This window comes from Corythoichthys intestinalis, chromosome 4 (assembly GCF_030265065.1).
Source record: "Corythoichthys intestinalis isolate RoL2023-P3 chromosome 4, ASM3026506v1, whole genome shotgun sequence".
Lineage (NCBI taxonomy): Eukaryota > Metazoa > Chordata > Actinopteri > Syngnathiformes > Syngnathidae > Corythoichthys > Corythoichthys intestinalis.
The window spans coordinates 19659793-19679748 of NC_080398.1; the positions used below are offsets into that span (position 1 = coordinate 19659793).

Sequence of the window (19956 nt, forward strand, 5' to 3'; positions counted from 1 at the left end):
AGTTGAAGCACAACATTGAGTTATTAGAAATAAAATGAAGATATTAGTTTGACGTAACGGTTCAAAAATGTATCGTTTACAATGCAATTATTCAAACACTCATATATTTAGATACTATTGTGAATCACTTTTAATGTTGTGTGCAAATGTTAAGATTGAATCTGTCGTGGTTCTGACATAGAGTAATTCCCCCCAGAGAACAATGCGTTTATAATTGCCTGTTCCAAATTGTTATAACTTCTGGGTTCCGGATCGTTGAACTTTGTGTCTTCATTGGGAATGGCCATTCAAGTATTCTGTGGCACACCTCTTCCCCTCTCTATTTAACACGTTATACTTTATATGAAGTAAGGTCAGTATCTTAGGAAGTTGGTGAAAACGGTGCAAAGCTTATGTAAGCGCACGCAGACGATCAGGAGAGTGATGGGTTGCGGGTGCAAACTGGTGACTGGAGATCTGCGGGCGTGCACGTTGTCCTGTATGTGCACAGTCTTGGTGTGTCTGGTGGTAGAAGAACAGAAAGAAGCTTCTGGGTTAAATCTGACTGCAAAAACAGCAACCATTTCTGGAACAAATGGACTTTTATCGCTACGTGTCAGTAGTCCTGTTCAATATACTGGTCCTTCCCAAAAAATTAGCATATTGTGATAAAGTTCATTATTTTCTGTAATGTACTGATAAACATTAGACTTTCATATATTTTAGATTCATTACACACAACTGAAGTAGTTCAAGCCTTTTATTGTTTTAATATTGATGATTCTGGCAAAAGAGTCAAGAAAAACCAAAAATCCCTATCTCAAAAAATTAGCATATAATGAAAAGGTACTCTAAAGAAGCTACCTAATCATCTGAATCAACGAATGAACTCAAAACCCCTGCGAAAGATTCCTGAAGCTTTTAAAAACTCCCAGCCTGGTTCATTACTCAAAACCGCAATCATGGGCAAGACTGCCGACCTGACTGCTCTCCAGAAAGCCATCATTGACACCCTCAAGCAAGAGGCTAAGACACAGAAAGAAATTTCTGAGCGAATAGGCTGTTCTCAGAGTGCTTTATCAAGACGCCTCAGTGGGACGTCTCTGGGAAGGAAAAAGTGTGGCAGTAAACGCTGCACAAACAGAAGAGGTGACCGCACCCTGAGAAAGATTGTGGAGAAGTCTGATTCCAGACCTTGGGGGACCTGCAGAAACTGTGGACTGAGTCTGGAGTAGAAATATTCAGAGCCACCGTGCACAGGCGTGTGCTGGAAATGGGCTACAGGTGCCGCATTCCCCAGGACAAGCCACTTTTGAACCTGAAACAGCGGCAGAAGCGCCTGACCTGGGCTACAGAGAAGCAGCAATGGACTGTTGCTCACTGGTCCAAAGTACTTTTTTTAGATGAAAGCAAATTTTGCATGCCTGAAGTCTAGTGTCAAGTATCCACAGTCAGTGATGGTCTGAGGTGCCATGTCAACTGCTGGTGTTGGTATTCTGTGTTTTATCAAGGTCAGGGTCAATGCAGCTAGCTATCAGGAGATTTTGGAGCACTTCATGCTTCCATCTGCTGAAAAGCTTTATGGAGATGATTTCATTTTTCAGCACGACCTGGCACCTGCTCACAATGCCAAAACCACTGGTAAATGGTTTACTGACCATGGCACTACTGTGCTCAATTGGCCTGCCAACTGTCCTGACCTGAACCACATAGAGAATCTGGGATATTGTGAAGAGGAAGTTGAGAGACACCAGACCCAACACTGTGGATGAGCTTAAGGGTGCTATCGAAGCCACCTGGGCCTCCGTAACACCTCAGCAGTGCCACAGGCTGATTGCCTCCATGCCACGCCGCATTGAAGCAGTCATTTCTTCAAAAGGATTTCCGACAAAGTATTGAGTGCATAGCTAATATAATTAATTGAAGGTTGACTTTTTTTTGTGTTAAAAAACACTTTTTTGTATTGGTCGGATGAAATATGCGAATGGTGACTTTTTTGCCAAAATCATCAATATTAAAACAATAAAAGGCTTGAATTACTTCAGTTGTGTGTATTTAATCTAGAATATATGAAAGTCTAATGTTTCTCAGTATATTACAGAAAATAATGAACTTTATCACAATGTTATTTTTTTGAGAAGGACTAGTACTGTATTTAATAGCTTGATGTGGTTGATGATGTGTTAAGGTTCAAAAAGGATCATCAAGTTTATTTTGTATACTACTGACGCTTAAGTTTTTCTTAATTTTGACACTCCTGCCCGTTCTGCCCAGCTGATGTAGCTCTCAAATGACTTATGAAGGACATTACATTATAGTATTTTCTATCATATAGAATATTGACTTCACATTGTAAAATATACAATGTAATACTTGAGTCCATTTCCTTATTTTCAGCAGGCATGAGCACTTTGAAACTGTTGTTTATCTATAAGAGAATTGGGGATGTCCGATCAAGTGATCAGAAATTGGGCCGATCGCGCTATTTTTCAGAGGATTGTAATCGGGTGAAAAGAATCAGGTTTTTAATGAAAAAATATATTTGTTTTTCTGCTTCATGCTTGTACAGCCTCTCACTCCCCCTCCTGCTGCTTTTCTTGGTGAACAGTGCACTGGAGTATACTGTTTAAAGTTAACAATGATTGACAGGTTTGTAGCTTTGATGCCAGAGAAACTTAATAGCGCTACGTTCAAAAGTGCAGATGTGTCAATTATCGTTTAGCTTGTTACACACTAGCGGTATTGCTGTGGCAACTCATTGTGAAATTGAGGGGCCGTTTACATGGTGACTCTCCGAGAATACGAAAAATCAAATCGGGACAGATACAGATTTTCAAAATCATGTGACTCAGACTCTGGTGGGGGGAAAAAAATATGCCATCAGGACATCCCTAAACAGAATAGTTCATCAGTGTATGTCTCCAGCTATCAATTATTTTAGTAGTTGATTAGTCGATAAAACATTAGTTCGAATAATCGAGTAATCAGATAAGGGACTTGAAAAATTAAATTACCTGAGTTGAGCCTCAAACGGTATAAAAAAATAAATAAATGAGGATCTATGTACAACAAAAGAAAAATTGGCTAACTTACATTGCAAAAGTACGCTAGTTTAAATGCTATAAATGCTAACTTTTGTACGATGCTCTTAACAAATGGTTCAGACACACATTTTCCCTCAAAAAATAGGCTAAATATACCTATAAACTAAATTACGAATGCGTTAAATAAAAACATTCTCAAACAAAATTTAGCTTATGTTGGTCTTAACAGGGAGCACCTGGATTCAGCCATGTTAATTGAGGCAGACTAGAACACAGTGTATCCACCCAAATCAATAAAACTAAATGCAAACACTTTCAAAATAAACCATTACAGCGTCACTTTTCTTGAAAGGTGGAAAAGCGCTATATAGGTATAACACCATTTACCATTTAAATGAATACTCGAAGCTGCAAAATTTAATTCAAATATTTTTTTCTAATCGAATACTCGAGTAAATCGATTAATCGTTGCAGCCCTAAATCAGTGTTTATTTGGTCTTGTAATGGGCTTTTTGCCAGTAATCTCTGACTTTGAAGAGCAGTAGGTCATTTCAACTACGTTTACAGGACTTGCCCATATCACCCGTTGTGGTTGGTTATCATCTTTGCAAGTCATCACACCAAAGCACACAGCCACAATTTAGAGAAGGGATTTCTTGATACTAATACTCTTGTGAATAGTACGCCCCCTCTAAATAGCGCTTCATTTGTATTCTTATGTGCTATGATGCATTCCCTTTATCTGCTGGTATCCTTGTTAGAAAAATGAATCTGCATTGTGGTTATTTTATTCCAGTTTTCTAAGAAATACTGGGTTACCTTTTAAAAAATTATTATTGGAGGAATCGCTGCGATATTTTCAGAGGCTGTTGTGAGCAACATCTCGAATTTAACATTTTTGGCTCTTGCACGTAATTTTTTTTGCTTGAAACTCTTTGGCTTTTTTTGGGGGGTGGGGTAAAAGATTTTTAAGGGCTGTGCATCTAAGCATGAACAGGTTTCTTGGGTCAACAATTTGAAATCATTGCAGGTATACGGAGCAGGTCATTTGTCTATCCTCGCATTGCAACCATGGACCCGGCTTCTTTCATAACAGCTGGAAAGTTTGCAGCCTTTTGTGATCTTCATAGGGTTTATTTAAGGCAATGTTTATTTTTTTTCTGCACTGGGGATTTAAAGGGACTCTGCATTCATTTTGATTGTTTCTAAATGCATTTGAGACATTTGAAAATAAGTGCTGGAAAACGTGCACAAGCTGAGAGTAATTTAGTGCTGAAATTGTGGAATTATATCAAAAAACTCCTTTTCAGCGCCTCCGATTTATAATTCTTGAGTAATGAGTAAATTGGCCTAAACAGGGGTCCAGGTTAAGTTACCTAAAACTTTTTCTTCCACTACATAACGCCAACTCCCACTAGTGCAAGGGTCCCCAAACTATTCCACATTGGGCCGCAGTGGGTGTAGGATTTCTTTCCAATAAAACAGGATGACACCTGCATCAATATGGTGTCTTACAAGTATAATTAGTTGATTATAGTCAGGTGCTGCTTGTTTTAGCAGAAACCTCATTGGTTAAACAATCTGTGCGAGATCGGTAGGGACAAAAACCAGGACCCACAGCGGCCCTTGAGGACCGGTTTGGCACAGTTGCAACTTCGTCAGTTCCTTTGCCAGCAATTTATGCCAACAAGTTACGGCCCCAGATCCCCCAAATTCATAATCTCTTGCGTGTTTGTTTTCTTGAATTTTATCTTATTTGGGCTTCATCTAGTAACTTCGGGCGACACATACGGCCGGCTGTGAGTGGAACCGCGGTTCCTTGTGCGGCAGAGGCCAGCGCTGAATGTATTGTGGTTGGCTCCAGTTCTGCCAGGGGTCCGCTGGATTTCTAGTGGTACTTCTGCGGGTATCAGCAAATAATTATGAACTCCCGGTAAGAAAATGAATCTTCCGTATGATTCATATTGTGTATTGTGGGCTTTGTGTAATCCTGCGCATTGTTGCAGACAGCCGGCCACAAGCAGCAACTGTGGGTAAGCCTGTCACGATATGCAATAAATCCATTTTAAATCCATTTCGCGGTAAATAGAAATGAAGGCGGTAATTTTCCCTGCTACGATTTTATCGCCTCAAGTGCATGCGCACTTGCTGTCAAAAGCTTGGGTTCTTTGTTCTCAGCTATACAATATGCTGTGATGAGGACTCACTCTGTTTTATTGACTTCTGGGTATGTTTGTTTTAAACATTGAATTTGAGTGACCATCATTCAATTCAATCTCACAGTCGGCGCAGAGCAATGAGCAAGCAGAGTGGGGAAGACCAAAAGGGACGCAAAATCCAAGGAGAACACCACAGCCCTCGTATGGGAATATTTTGATTTTAAACCAAGTGAAAATGGCGAGGCAAGCAAAAAGGATGAACCAGTCTTCAAGTTTAGTTTGGAGGTTGTTTCAACAAAGAGGGCCAACACAACAACTCTACATGCTCATTTGAAACACCATCTTTAGTTTTCACTGCTTAGTAAGCAAACTGTATTGAACAAGTAGAGCCTTCTTCGTCACGTCAATCGACAATTACAGAGGTGTTCGCTTGATGTGTGAAATGCAAACGAGACCGCGCAAAGTGGCGTTCCCTCAAAGAAAGTGTTGTCCACTACATTGCTGAAGAAATGAGACGGTTTTACCTCTCATGTTTGATACTTAATGAAGCCATTTTTTTGTTACTGCTACTTAATTAGTTTATTTTTCTCAGTTGTTGTTGAAGTGCAATTGTTTGTGTTACTGCAACTTTATACCTCTATGCCTAAATGGTTAAGTTATTGAAGTGCACTTTTATTTTTTTCTTGAAAAAGACATTCTGTGCGGTAATGATTAGAGGTGTGCAAAATTTCCGATTCTTAGATTATTCGTGATTCGGCCGTGGAAGATTCGAAAACGATTCACAAACATCCAAATTCCGATTATTGAAATATGCCAAGTAAAGCGGAAGTACAACACACTCAGCGCGCTGCGCAGTGAATGAGGAACGGAGTGAGAGTAGCTAAACATCATGCTTCTCATTATCCGGCCCCTCGGGTAATGCCATTGCTCAACTCACGGCTCTAGGTCAACTCATGCCACGAGATAAAAAAACACAACAACATACCTGACTGCTGCCGAAAAGCTGCTACAAAGTACATCCACATAATGTTACGGTAGATATCATTTATATAGGACTAGATGCATTATAGATTCGGTAGCGTTAGCAGCACACCTACAAAAAGCTAGATGCGGGCGTTAGTAAACGGCCGCCATCTTAAAGCAGTACACTTCCCTGCAAGGCTGTTGTAGCGAACCTTCCAAGCAAACCTAATTAACTTTTTATCTAAAATACTCCTAAATCGGTAAAATATTGACTTGAATCTATCTTTAAAATAGTTTCAAAACTTTCACATGTCGAAAGTAGACAAAAGGGAAATTATGGAATAACGGGAGCAATTTTAACAACTTTAACGGTTGATTCACAACATTAAATTAATTTAATGTATTTTAAAGCTGCTGATACAGAATGGGGACTGGAGTTTCTCATTTACTGTTATTTTTGTATATTTGTTTACTGCTATATGTTAACTTGATACTGAAATAGTAGTTTGATTTAGCCTGAGAGTATTTTTGATCAATTTTGGAACTAATGTACAAAACATTAAAAAAAATAAAAATAAAAATAAAAAAGTAAAAAAAAAAAAGGAGGGGGGTGCATCAATAATCGTTTTATAATCGAATCAGAGCCTCTGAATCGTAATCGAATCGTTAGTTGCCCAAAAATTCCCAGCTCTAGTAATGATATTGTCCTTTACTTGAAAGAGGCATGGTCTGTTGTTGTTGGTTGTGATTTCTTAAAATGTATTTTTTAATTTAAGAGGAAACATTTATTGCGATTAAATGGGTGTACTTGATCTATTAAGATATTGTCTCATTGTGTTATTGTAAATTGGTTAAAAAAATTGGGGGGGAGGGGGGAATAATACCACTTATCGCAATAATTTATGAGATAATTTATCGCCCACTAAAATTTGTTATCGCAACAGGCCTAACTGTGGATTCACTGAGAGCTTTGTGTAATCATGCACATTAGGCCTGAACGATATTGGAAAAAACTATTGTTGCAATTTTTTTGAGGTTTGCAATATATTGCGATATTATATTGCGATATTATATATTTTTAAAAAAATCTTTTTTAAAGAAATTTTCACTAGATGACTTGAATAGCTGTTTGGAAATACTTTACTTGACACACCGTATTCATATAATACTGTTTCATTTGTGAATGATGAAGATTGCTTTATGAAGGGATCCAGGAAGCCATGTCTGCACAAAATAGATCATTTATTGAACACAATATTTTACACTTCAACAGCAGCAAATACATTAAATGATAAATAAAAGAGCAGGTGCATTAGTCCCCTAAGTTTTTGACAAAATATAACAATAAATAAAAACTTCTGTAAAATAACAACCAAGTTGTAAACATATTTGAACAAAAATATTAAATATGACAAATAAAAGAGTTGTTCACAAACTATAACAATAAATAAAAACCTCAGTAAAACAACAAAGTTGTCAACATATTTGAACTTAAATATTAAATCTGACTAATAAAAGTGCAAGTGCATTAGTCCCCTGAGCTGTTTACACAAAATATTACAATATAAAACTGCAAAACGGCAACAAAGTTGTAAAAATATTTAAACAAAAATATTAAGTGTCAAAACTTTATGTGCAGCAGTACTATATATAGTTATTTGAAAAATACGATTTACAATAAATTTAAATATAAAAGAAACAGAAACTCAATTGAACTTGTAAATAATTGACCTGAATAACTGCAAATAAATGATGAATAACAGAACCAAATTTCCTGCCTTCCTGATAGCAGTCACATGAATAAAAAGAAGAAAAGACATTCCTCCAGCTGTGTTATGTATTTGTCTGCATATCGTCCACCTTCCTTGCTCAGCAATTCTCAACTGGGTCTCATAGGTTTTTGGCCAAGACTACTAGTTTATCCACTATTGCAGGCTTGAGACAAGAACGTTGGCACGTAACAATGTTCCCACCTGTACTAAAAAGCCTCTGATGGGAAGGTCTTAGCAGGAATGCATAGATACCTGCGTTTTAAATGGTCCCACATGTTCGACAGATTACTTCTTGTTGATGCAACCATGGCGAGGCACTGTCGACAGGGCTGTTTTTTGTCCCTTATAGTCTTTTTCTTGCCAAAATACTTCCAAAACTCCTTTTGGAGACTGTCTTGCCTCGTTTCCTTGCTTCAACGTGTTGCTTTCTTGCTTTCACTTTGAGAACGGCCCCTCCTCCCTCCGCTCTGCTGTTCGGCCCCTCCTCCCTCCACTCCGCTGCCGCGGGGGGAGGGGGAGGAGCCGATGACTTGCTGGAGGGAAAGAGAAGCTGTGCGCTCTCCTTCCCTCTCCTTCCTCAAAACAAACGTTTGTGGATTTAAAAAAATGAAATGAAAAAACTATCGCACGTCCTTGCGGTGGGACTATTGCGCATGCGCACATCGCGATGGCGATGTTTAAACGATATATCGTTCAGGCCTACTGCACATTGTAGCAGACAGCACGCCACAAGCAGCACTGTGGGTTCCCTGCAGCCGGGAGGTCCTTCCTTCGGCAGAGACAGGTGGTGGAGGCATACAGTCGGAACAATACTGGCAAGGGCCCGCTGAATTCCGCGCGAATTGTTACCTCTTGTACGCATTTACTGATAGCAAATGCTGCAGGAGGCACTGCTTGCCTGCATGCTTCCTGTGGTTGCTGCTTGCCACTGCCCGGCTGTTTCGCTATTGCAAAGAGGAGAAAAATGCTTCTCCTTGCGTTCACAAAGCCTCGCCGACACGGTAAAAAAGTTCTCTAGACATGTGAAACATCTAGCTGTAACAAGCTATGATAACAAGTAGATATTTAGCACTTGGCCTGGTTTTAGACCTGACAGTCTGGCCTAATTTTTCCCAATTTTACAGCCTTCTTAAATACACTTGGCATTTTTTTTTTTTAATTCAAATTTCACAGACTTGTTAACAACTCTATTTTTTGACCCATTATAATTTATTATGAGTATGTTGACTTCCACTGCACATTCCTTTTAAAGTTAAGCTGTTGATTTGATTTATCAATGCCTCTGGCTTTTGATGACTAGCCTTTCTTGCCCAATGGTTGTAAGCTTACCTCACTTCACCGGGTAATTGGAAGAGGCAAATTTAAAAAAAATCTATTTGATTAAAATGTTAAATTAAGTGCTTCTATAGCATTTGTCTTGTTTACTGTATAGTTTGCTGTCTATGGTGCCAAAAGCGCTTATATACGCGGCATGTTATGACTGTCGCTGGATTTTCAACTTTTGAGCCATCGAAAATATTTTGTTTTATGTTGTAGCGACGTCATCCTGGATAGCTAAAACTGAGCTACTTGTTCTCTAGATGAAAGAATGAATGTTGATTGGTCTAGTTTCACACACAGAGCATTGCGGGATTAATCCAAGTTGGTTGGTCTATGGTTGTAAGATACGCAGTGACTGGGAGGAATAAGGAAGACGATAGCTCTGGTGAACTTGAAAATTACGCTAGTGAGGGTCAATCAAATCAATGAGAATTACAATAATTTTCGATCCCTAGGAATCCACTGGACGATGTACAGATTACATTTTACCTGTTGTTTTCATCATGGCTGTGAGATGCAATGTTATAAATGCTCTTAATGGAAACATAAATGGCATTGCTTTAAGATGACTGTTTTTTTTTAAATGCTGAAACTGTTTCATTTAATGCACCGTTCCGTGCTGCTGTTGATTTTAGTATTTATTTTGATTTTTGCTTTGCTGCCAAAATCAGAGTTTTGGTATCGTGACAATGCAAATACATTGATAGACAGGGACCTATTGTCTAACTAGTGGGGGGGGGGGCTTCTGAAGGTAGGACTTTGCTGTTACTTATAGACAGACATAGGAAGTGGTACAGGCTCTAGATCAGAAGAATGCATGAAAAACGCTCACATTGTAAATTTGCTCTAATTGCACTAATTGAAGCAAATGTCATCAGAATCGGCGAGTCTTTGTAATTCACATATAGAGTTATTTTCATTTCATGGATTTTTTTAGGTCAGGGATGGAATGACATTATGGTCCTAACTAGAGATGTCCCGATCAATCGGATCGGGTCCGATCACGTCATTTTCAAAGTATCGGAATCGGCCAAAAAATATCGGGCATGCCTTTTTTTAAATTATTTTTTTTAAATTAAATCGTTTTCTAATTGTATTTAACGTTACAAACATAATATGTTACACTCATCCAGAGTCTTTAGTTTAGGTTTAAGGTAGGGTTATCAAATTTATCCCGATAAAGGTGGTAATTAATTTTTTAAAAAATGTATCACGTTAAAATATTTAACGCAATAAATGCATGCGCTGCACGACCCACCCACGCATTGTCGCGCTCAGTCTGTAATGTCGCCGTTTTACCTATTGATATATATAGAGAGGTAAAAGGCGGTGAAAAATGAGTAGAGTGAATTTTGGCAGCCTTTGGAGCCTTTTTTTAATTGGCTAAAGCCTTGGAATCCCTCTCCCAACAATTAGAAATATCATGGGAAGCAAGGTAGCAAAAGATCTTTTTCTTAACACCCTATATTATTTCCCAACGCAGAGAAGATACAGTGGGGAGCCCAATGTATATGAATTTGTAGCACTACGCACAGTCATGGTTCCACTTCCCATCATGCATTTTGGGCATGGCCACAGTATCATTTACTGAAAGCTCAACAAATACACTAGATGGCAATATTTAGTCACAATATACAAAGTCACAAGGCTTTCTATCCATGGATCCCTCTCACAGAAAGAATGTTAATAATGTAAATGCCATCTTGAGGATTTATCGTCATTATAAACAAATACAGTACTTACGTACTGTATGGTGAATGTGTATATTCGTCCGAGTTTTATCCATTTTTTTCTTAATGCATTGCCAAAATGTATATGATCAGGAAAAATTATCGGGAATGACTGGAATTGAATCGGGAGCAAAAAAAAAAAAAAAAGCAATCGGATCGTGAAATATCGGGATTGGCAGATACTCAAACTAACACGATCGGGATCGGATCGGGAGCAAAAAAACATGATCGGAACAACCCTAGTCCTAACATTATACTGAACCCCTTGCTCTTGACCACGTTTTATGTTTGTTGTTTTTCCTATTTTTTTGTAGCCGGCTGCATTGTTGAAAATTTCAACTTCTCTAAGACACTCGGCAATGTCCCATCCCTTGTGAACCATTTTTCAGGCCTGCAGGAGACTCGTGGTCTTGTTCAACTCGTGGGCACCATGTTGGATTAGGAAAGAATTTATGATAACTGCATTTGTCAAATTATCAGCACGAGAAATATTAAGCTATTGATTGCATGACATTCATATAACATAACAAAATGCTATCAGTCACAAGTCCTTTTTTTCTGGAATATACCATAAAGTGAAATCAAGAACAGGTTATAAATTAACCTATCGAGCAGCAATGTTGCTAATTGCACTTTGCTACGGATTTTTTTCTGCCACTTTTCTTTTGTTTGCTATCTTGTATGCTAGGTGGAAAACTAGCTGACATCATGTTTTTCTTAAAACAGCAAATTAGTAGGCAATGACTCTTCCAAATGAAATTACATGTTGGGTGGCATTTTGTCTCAATTTCTTTTGAGATGCATTTAATCAAAAATCGAGTCCATCACAATTCAGAATGATGATAATTTGTAGGTCATTCACACTACTCTTGTTTCTATATTTCCCAGTTTTTTTGCATTTTTTTCAGCTGACAACAATCACCGTTTGAATCTCTTCTACCTTGCTAATGACGTCATACAGAACTGCAAAAGAAAGAATGCTATTGTGTTCCGTTCCGCCTTTGCTGAGGTTCTACCGAACGCTGCTCTTCTTATCAAGTGAGCGGCAACAGTTTTGTATAAATGTTCTTTTAGATCTCTTCCCAAATGAAGTAAATGTCCTCTGGTGTTTAAACATATTTGTGTGTGTGTTTGCGTGTGCACGTTTGTTGTCAGGGACTCAAAGGTCCGTAAATCGGTGGATAGGATCTTGTCAATCTGGGAGGAACGCAGTGTGTATCCTGAGGAACTCCTCACTCAATTGAAAACCAATCTGAACAAGAAGGAAAAGGAGCGAGAGAAGACTAAGGAAAAAGAAAAGGAGAAAGGAAAAGAGACGCCACCAGTGACTGGTAGGTGTGCAGTTTATGAGCATTTGATGGGCCGCATTATGATCTGTAGAAACTCCAGCACACCATGGTTCAGTGTAGGCACGTGCCGGTATGAGAGTTTGATAGTATGATAACCTTAAGCAAAAACACAGCGGTTTCACGGTATTGAATTTATTTATTATTTCATTATTTTATCATTTATTTAAAATGTGTTAGAGATGTACGGGTTAAAATAAAATCCACTGAAGAGGATTTTTGAAAAATTTCACACCATATTTGCAAATTGGAACATCGACATGAATATAATGTTGAAATGAATAAATAACAAAAAATAACTGAAATATTTTAAATAAAATTGAAATAGAATTTATAGACTAAACCCACAGCCACAGCTCAAATTGTTAAACAATAGAACAAAAATAATTATTTTCCATAAAACAGTAAAAACACTTCTAAATATGTTAATCAGGCACTTCACTGACTTTAAAGCTCAACATTTTTAGAGACTTGCTCATTGTCTGCATATTTTTCTCTCAGTCCAAGTTATGATCCAGGAATGTGACTATGTTCACCTTTTCTAGGTTAATATACCACTACTACTATTACCGTAATATCAATTAGTTTAATATTATAGGAGAGCGAGTGTGTCACCAGAGAGAAGCAACACAGGCTGTATTATAAATGTTATTTTAAACAGATGTTTACAATGGCGAAAGAATTAAGGTTGCCAACAGTCCGGGATTGTGCGGGACAACCCGGAATATAGGAAGTTCCGATTGGTACCGCCACTGTCCAATCGGAACTTCCTATATTCCGGGTTTTCCCGCACAATCCGGGACTGCTGGCAAGTACCCTAGCGTGGAAGACTTAAGAAAAGTTGGCTAATGGTAGAGAGGAACCCGGTTAGTAGTCTTGGCATGCTATCTAGCCACATTATCTGCCTCTTTAACAACCTAGTTACGTGACGTCATAGCATTGTTTTATCATCGCCAAACGCACAAAACATTCTGGAGAGAACTCGTAGCTGGTGGGAAATGTAAATGACAGCGTTTACTTAACTTAAATTTTGTATAAAGTGACGGATGATCGTCACGTAAATGTGAAATCAAGTTTGAGGCGTTTCCCCCCTGTTGCAGCAACCCTCCACAAGCAAGTCTTGACATCGGATGTCCTTCCTCCTTTATGCCCCGGCCGTCTCAATCAAGGGGAAAAAGCTCACTACCTTCAGTCATTGTGTCAACTCTAGCCTATAGACCCTACCCACGTGACGTCACAACTTCGCTCTCCTGAATGGTACCGCCCAATTGTCCGTCAAAACATAGTGTTAACCTGTTACGGCTACGTACATTCCTCCTATTTACGGCGTGTTTTTCTGCTCCTTAACATTAATAATCAAAATGGTGAAGGCGTGTGTGGCTGTTGGTTGCACTAACAGAGAAGATGGAAGGAGAGATTTGAAGTTTTACCGTATTCCGAGGGATCCAAAGAGGAGAGCGAAATGGACGGCTGCAATTCGACGTGAAAACTGGGCACCAAAAAATCACCACAGACTATGTAGTAGTCATTTTATATCCGGTAAGATGCATTTAAGATATACTTAGAGGGTTTTGGGCTGACAAATAACCACAATTAAGATCATTGCTAGGCTAATCGCCGACAACATACACGTATGTATGTAGTGAGAGTGCTATCGCTAAACCATATAAACATTAAAAGCCTTAACTCCATTGACAAACGACATGAAATACATTAGACTTGACAGTGGATGTTAGCAATAACAAAAGATTTTGAATTGAAAATTTCGTAACTCACCTTTCCAAGCACAAGATAGATTCCTGCCGAATTTTCGTGGACGAGGACCTGTTTAACCCAACCAGCAACAAAGTATTTATAAGCCTCCAAGCTCTTGAAGTTTTTCAAATTTTTGTGAGAATAGGCTGATTTTGTGTGGACAAGATAATTGTAAATATCAGCGTAGCAGATGTCAGGCAGACAGGGCGAAGGCAGTGGGTGGAAAAACATCGATTTGGGCATCAAATGTGGATCTGGCGACTGTATAGAACGAAGCTTTTCCACATAATGCCTTTTATGCAACACATCCAGTGAGTTTACGGCATCAGAAAGCACCGAGTCTTCCATGAAATGCATTTTAAATTCCTCGATCAATTGAAACCAATGCTAATACAGAGACAAAATGACGGACAAGTGGGCGGAACCATACAGCGAGCACGTGGTTTTGTGACGTCGGTGGGTAGGGTCTATAGCCCAGAGTAGCGTCACTGACGGACATAGCAACAACTGAGGGGTGGAGTGAGCCCTCCCGCTCCATTTCTCGCTGCATTTTTGGGACGTAAAAAATGGCTAATACCGTACTACTGTCTGACGGAAAATTTTAGTGGTTTTGAAACTGTGACATTATAATACCACGGTAAACCTTGAAACCAGTAACCGGCACATGCCTAGTTCACTGTAATATTTTAGCTAAAGCTCAAGGTGTAATTTAAATGTGATTTTGAATGATAGCTCCAGCCAAAACAAAAGCTGCAATCAAGTCCAAGATTGTTGAAGAGTTTGCGGTAAGTCTCACACAAATGTCTGTGCATTCTCTACGATCTAACGTATAAGTATAAAAAAAATCTTGTTCTCTTGTCTTTTTAGCCCAGCTCCTTAGTAGAGCATCTGGCAGGCTATCAGCAAGCAGTCGCAGAACAAGACTTCAGGGAGAAACAGCTGGCAACTCTCAGGCTTGATATTTGCAGCATGGAGGCTCTCAAAAGGCTGAAAGGTTAGAATACATTTTTCATTTTATCATGAATTATTTGTAATATTAACTCTCTGAGTCTCTTTTTTTTTTTTTCAAACCTCAAAATATCTTTCAGATAAGGCTGGAGGAAACAAGTTTGCCAAGGACTTTGAGGACGGCAGTCAGAAACTGCAGGAGTTTGTCAGCTTCCTGGAGGAGGAGTTGAAGACTGGGCCCCACCTGCTGGAGGCTTTGGAGAACGCTGACATTTTCTACAAGATGCAGTACAAGGAGGTCAAGATTGTTGCTAATGTGAGTGTTCATTCGTGATACATTTTGTTTGCTTTAATGTTTTTTTAGGCCGAATAAAAATATATTTTTTGGTTTGTTCGCTTTAATAGAGCCCTCACGGAATCCTCTGTAAAATGAAATTCCGAGTCTGTTTCTTAGCATCACATAGTTGGCCATTTGATGAATAAATTTAGGATAATTTAGGCCACGGATCTCCAAACTGGTGTTTGGTTATTCCTTATTACCCGGCGAAACGTCCTACACAATGCTCAGGGCGCTTGCGCATGCATCCACACGCATGCGCATCGGTTAGAAGCGGCGAGTACTCACTATTTTTGTTTTTATTTAGTTATTTAGAACCTTTTCACTGCCTCAAAGATACTTTTTGCATGTATTACCCTCTCATACTTTTAACGATTGTGTTTTTTTGTGTTAGCTTTGAAGCAGTTGACCACATTAGTCACGTAGCGTATTTAAACTGTCCTTATTTGATATAACTACATTTAAGTATTTTCTGCAGGCATTTTTTTAGTACGTTATTCCTGTATGCATTTAAACAAAACAAGTTTAGAGCGCACGGTAGTACTTTAGGTGTCAAATTCTACTAATGCAGGACGTTTCGCCTGATGTAGGATATTTTGGCAGAACACCGGTCTTCAAAGGCCGCTATGGGTCCTTGTTTTTGTTTCTACCGCATTGAGTATATCCTAGAACATTTTTCAGGTATGTTCAAGTAGGCATGTGCCGGTTTCAACGTATACCGTGGTATGAACGTCAAGATTTCCAAACCACTAAAATTTTCCGTCATACCGCCCCTACGGTATTAGCTATTTTCTATGTCCCAAAAATGATTTCTTGCTCAGTGTCAGTGAGTCACTGTGCTGCACGTTGGCTGGAGGACATGAAACACCAGAACTTTTTCCCCTCGTCAAAGAAAAGTCACTGGTATGGGAATACTTTGGGTACAGCGAAGTTAGACAGCCGCAGCTTACAGTAGGTGGGCCAACCGACATGTAATACATATTTGTGGAGGGCGGCTACCAGAGAAGGCAATATCTCCAATAGGATTTCTCAATTATACAAAATTAAAGGTTAGTAAACGCTGTCTTAGATATTTCCCACTAGCTACTAGTTAACTCCCGAGTGTATTGTGTGTCTAGCAAGCATTTTAGAGGTGTAATTGCAATACCGTGATACTTTTGCTTAAAGTGATCCTCTACCTTAAATACATGTAGGCTCTAATAAACAATTTCCAGTCAAATGGTAACAAGTGGAGTGACGTGAGTGGTCAAGGTGGAATTATTATTATTATTTTTTTTTTGTGAATAAATGTGCATAAGTGGAAGCTTCTCCCCTTTTTGGTCCCTGTATGCTCGTATCCTACCTACCACGCGTTACAACTGGCGCGCGAACATTTTTCCTGGATCCTCAGTCAAGTAAGGGATCCGTCTAATATCTGGAGCCGACGGTCCCACCGCGGCTGCAATATTGGTTTCGGATCTGTCTAGTTTCTGGATTCGTCGGTCCCACAGCAGCTTTTGGGATCAGTCTATTTTGTGGATTCGACGGCCTGATCGCGGTTGCAACATTGTCATGAGGTTGGTCTAATTCCTGGATCTTCGAGTGAGTGAAAGAACGCGGATTTGGATTACTATTGCTATCTTTTTTGTTGACTATTCTTCGTGGGAGTTTTCCCCAAATCATACCAAATAATTAAAGCACTGTGGCACGCTACAGTGACGACAGTGACTCTGACATGGACCTTACTTTTATGTTGGAGTTCGTCTGGGAACGCGTGTGTGCGTACCGCTAAGCTCCCGTGTGACGAGTGGTCAAGATGAAAATATATTTTTTTGTCTGAATAAATGTGCATAAGTGGAAGCTTCTCCCCTTTTTGGTACTTTTATGCACCTATCCTACCTACCACGCGTTACAATGTACAAGACATGGATTACACTCGATTCCAGGATTTGTTCCCATCAAACTGTTGGCTTGTACTGTATGTAAAGCATACGACAGCTCACGACACTAACAGTCGACATAATTATACTGGGATAAGTTTGAAAACTCAATATCTTAACTTGAAGATCTGCCAGCAAAAACCGGAGCTCTCAACAGCATACACTCTCTGCTTCGTTATCACAGAGACGCACTTGCAGCGAGTACATCACCAGTTTTGCCCAATTCTTCTCTTATCGGGTACTGTATTTCCTGTTCTCATTTTGCCTTTGCTGCTCGTCTTGTGAACGACCGACAGTGCTGTCCCGCTCTTCACTTTTCTGATCTGGTTCAAATTGGAAGGACAGAACCGACGAAATGTTGGGGTAGCTAAGAGTGACACGCTGGAAGTACGGCCCGGTGACGTCACGCACTGCGACGTAACAAGAATGGCGACCTATCACTTAAAATAATTTGACAAATTCTATTAAAACAAAAACTTTAAGAAGGGTTTTGATATCAAATTATTATAACTCATACTAATATTTATCTTTTAAGAATTACTTGTCTGAAAGATTATGGATCACTTTAAGGTTATCATACCGTCAGAATCTCATACCGGCATGTGCCTACGTTCAAGTTTGTATATTTCTTTTCTCAATGCAATTCTAACAGTGACACGGCATGAAAATGACATGGAAGCAGAGAAGCTCAGACTTCAGTCACCCCTGCCACTTCGTCCAGCTTTTGGGGGGGATTTCGAGACATTTTCAGGGTAGCCGAGAGAAATGGTATCCCCAATGTGTCCTGGAGTCTGCTTTTAGTGGGACATGACCAGAACACCTCATCAGAGGTCGAGGAGACTTCCTAACTAGATGCCACCTCATGACCTCTTGATGGAGGAGTAGTGGCTTTATTCTGAACCATTCCCAGTTGAGCGAGCTTATAGCCCTTTCTCTTAGAGCCAATACTCTTCGTCCCTATTCTCATTGCTTGTATCCACGGCTTTCTTTTGGTCACAAACAGTCGAATACATCAATGACTCCTATATAATTCAATATTGTTTTTTTTTTTTAAATGGAAATGTTTTCTGTCCATCTTCACAGGCATACAGTGCTTTTGCAAACAGAGTGACCAGTCTTAAAAGGAAACTGGACTCCCTCAAATCGACTCTACCGAGGCCTGAAGACTCGCCCATCCCCTCACCGTCTGCAGATGCCCCCTCTCCCACTGGCTCTGACTCCCCCCTCCTTGGTATGGGTGTTGCCAGAGCACAGGTGGACCCGGACCTGGATGGCAAAGCCATGGATGACGGGGACCTGCCGAGTGACAGCAGAGAGGACATAGACATGTCTGATGAAGAGGAGCGCTCTTCAACAACTGGTCAGCCCACACAAATTTTTAGGTTGTATGTTATCCTTTCGGTTCACCGTAACATGTCTTTGAAAACATATTCCTCCCGTATGTGCGTGAGCAGATGACAAAACAGGCGAAATATCCCCTGCTGTAGTCAAGTTGGACGCAGACTCCAAAACGCCGACCACACCTACCAAAACTTCAAAGGCTAAAACTGCTGCTACAGTAGCCCCAGCCACACCTCCTTCTGCTTCGCATACTCCATCCACACCTCTGGGAGTCAACATGGCCAAGGTGGACCTGGGAAAAATCAGCTCCATCCTCAGTTCTCTCACAGCCGCTATGAAGAACACAGGTGTGTTTGTCACCATAATCTCAAATATAAATTTAAAAAAAAATGCTATTATCATTGCACATGTCACAAATACATAGCACGCGGAAGATAATGGGATGGTAGGGAGGTATTATTCTGGGTACCACCTACCAAAGCGAACTTACAAATGATGCATACATGGGTAGACAGAACCAGATACCTGCCAGGTTGCCATGAAGGCGCCCCTAGTTTAGGGATGTCCCGATCTGATCACGTGATCAGAAATCGGGCTGATCGCGCGATTTTTCAGAGGATCGGAATCGGGTGAAAAGGATCAGGTTTTTAATTTAAAAAATATATTTATGTTTATCTGCTTCATGCTCATACAGCCTCTCACTCTCCCTCCTGCTGATTTTGGCGGTCAGCAGTGCCCTGGAGTTGGCTACTTAAAGTTATAAATGATTGACAGGTTTCTAGCTTTGATTTTGCCAAAGGAGCTGGGTAGCTCTACAATCAAAGGCGAAAATGTGTCAGTCATCGTTTAGCTTGTTACACACTAGCGATAGGGTGCTGTGGCAACTCATTTTAGAAGTGAGTATGTCTGTCGCAATAACAAGTTTTAGTGTGCGATAATTTGTCTAATAAATTATTGCGATATGCGAAATAATTGCGCCCCCCCCCCATTTTTTTTTTTTTTTTAAAACCAATTTACAATAACACAGTGAGAATACAGTATATATTAATAGATCAAGTACACCCATTTAAACGCGATAAGAAATCACAACTAAATACAATAGACCATGCCTCTTAAGTAAAAGACAACAATATTAATACCGCACAGAAACACAGAATAAATAAAATGTGTTTTTTAAGAAAAAAAAATCCAATTGCAGTTAATAACTTAAGCACTTAGGCAAATGAAAACTTTCCCCCTTATAGCTTCTGCAATGGTGTTCCATAGAGATGCAACGATACAGTTAAGTCACGGTTCGGTACGATTTTCGATACGGGGGACACAATTTTCGATCTGATTCAATT

At 39.6% G+C, this 19956-nt stretch overlaps 1 protein-coding gene across 1 annotated transcript in view; it reads left to right on the forward strand.

Annotated features, from left to right (window-relative positions):
* tars2 (threonyl-tRNA synthetase 2, mitochondrial) overlaps nt 1–19956 on the forward strand; it is a 55634-nt gene that overhangs the window by 8143 nt on the left and 27535 nt on the right. The window contains exons 2-8 of the transcript XR_009062959.1: nt 11876–12005; nt 12123–12298; nt 14801–14853; nt 14936–15062; nt 15157–15332; nt 18356–18632; nt 18727–18960. The gene's annotated coding sequence lies outside the window, so the exon portion shown is untranslated. The remainder of the gene's footprint in view (nt 1–11875; nt 12006–12122; nt 12299–14800; nt 14854–14935; nt 15063–15156; nt 15333–18355; nt 18633–18726; nt 18961–19956) is intronic.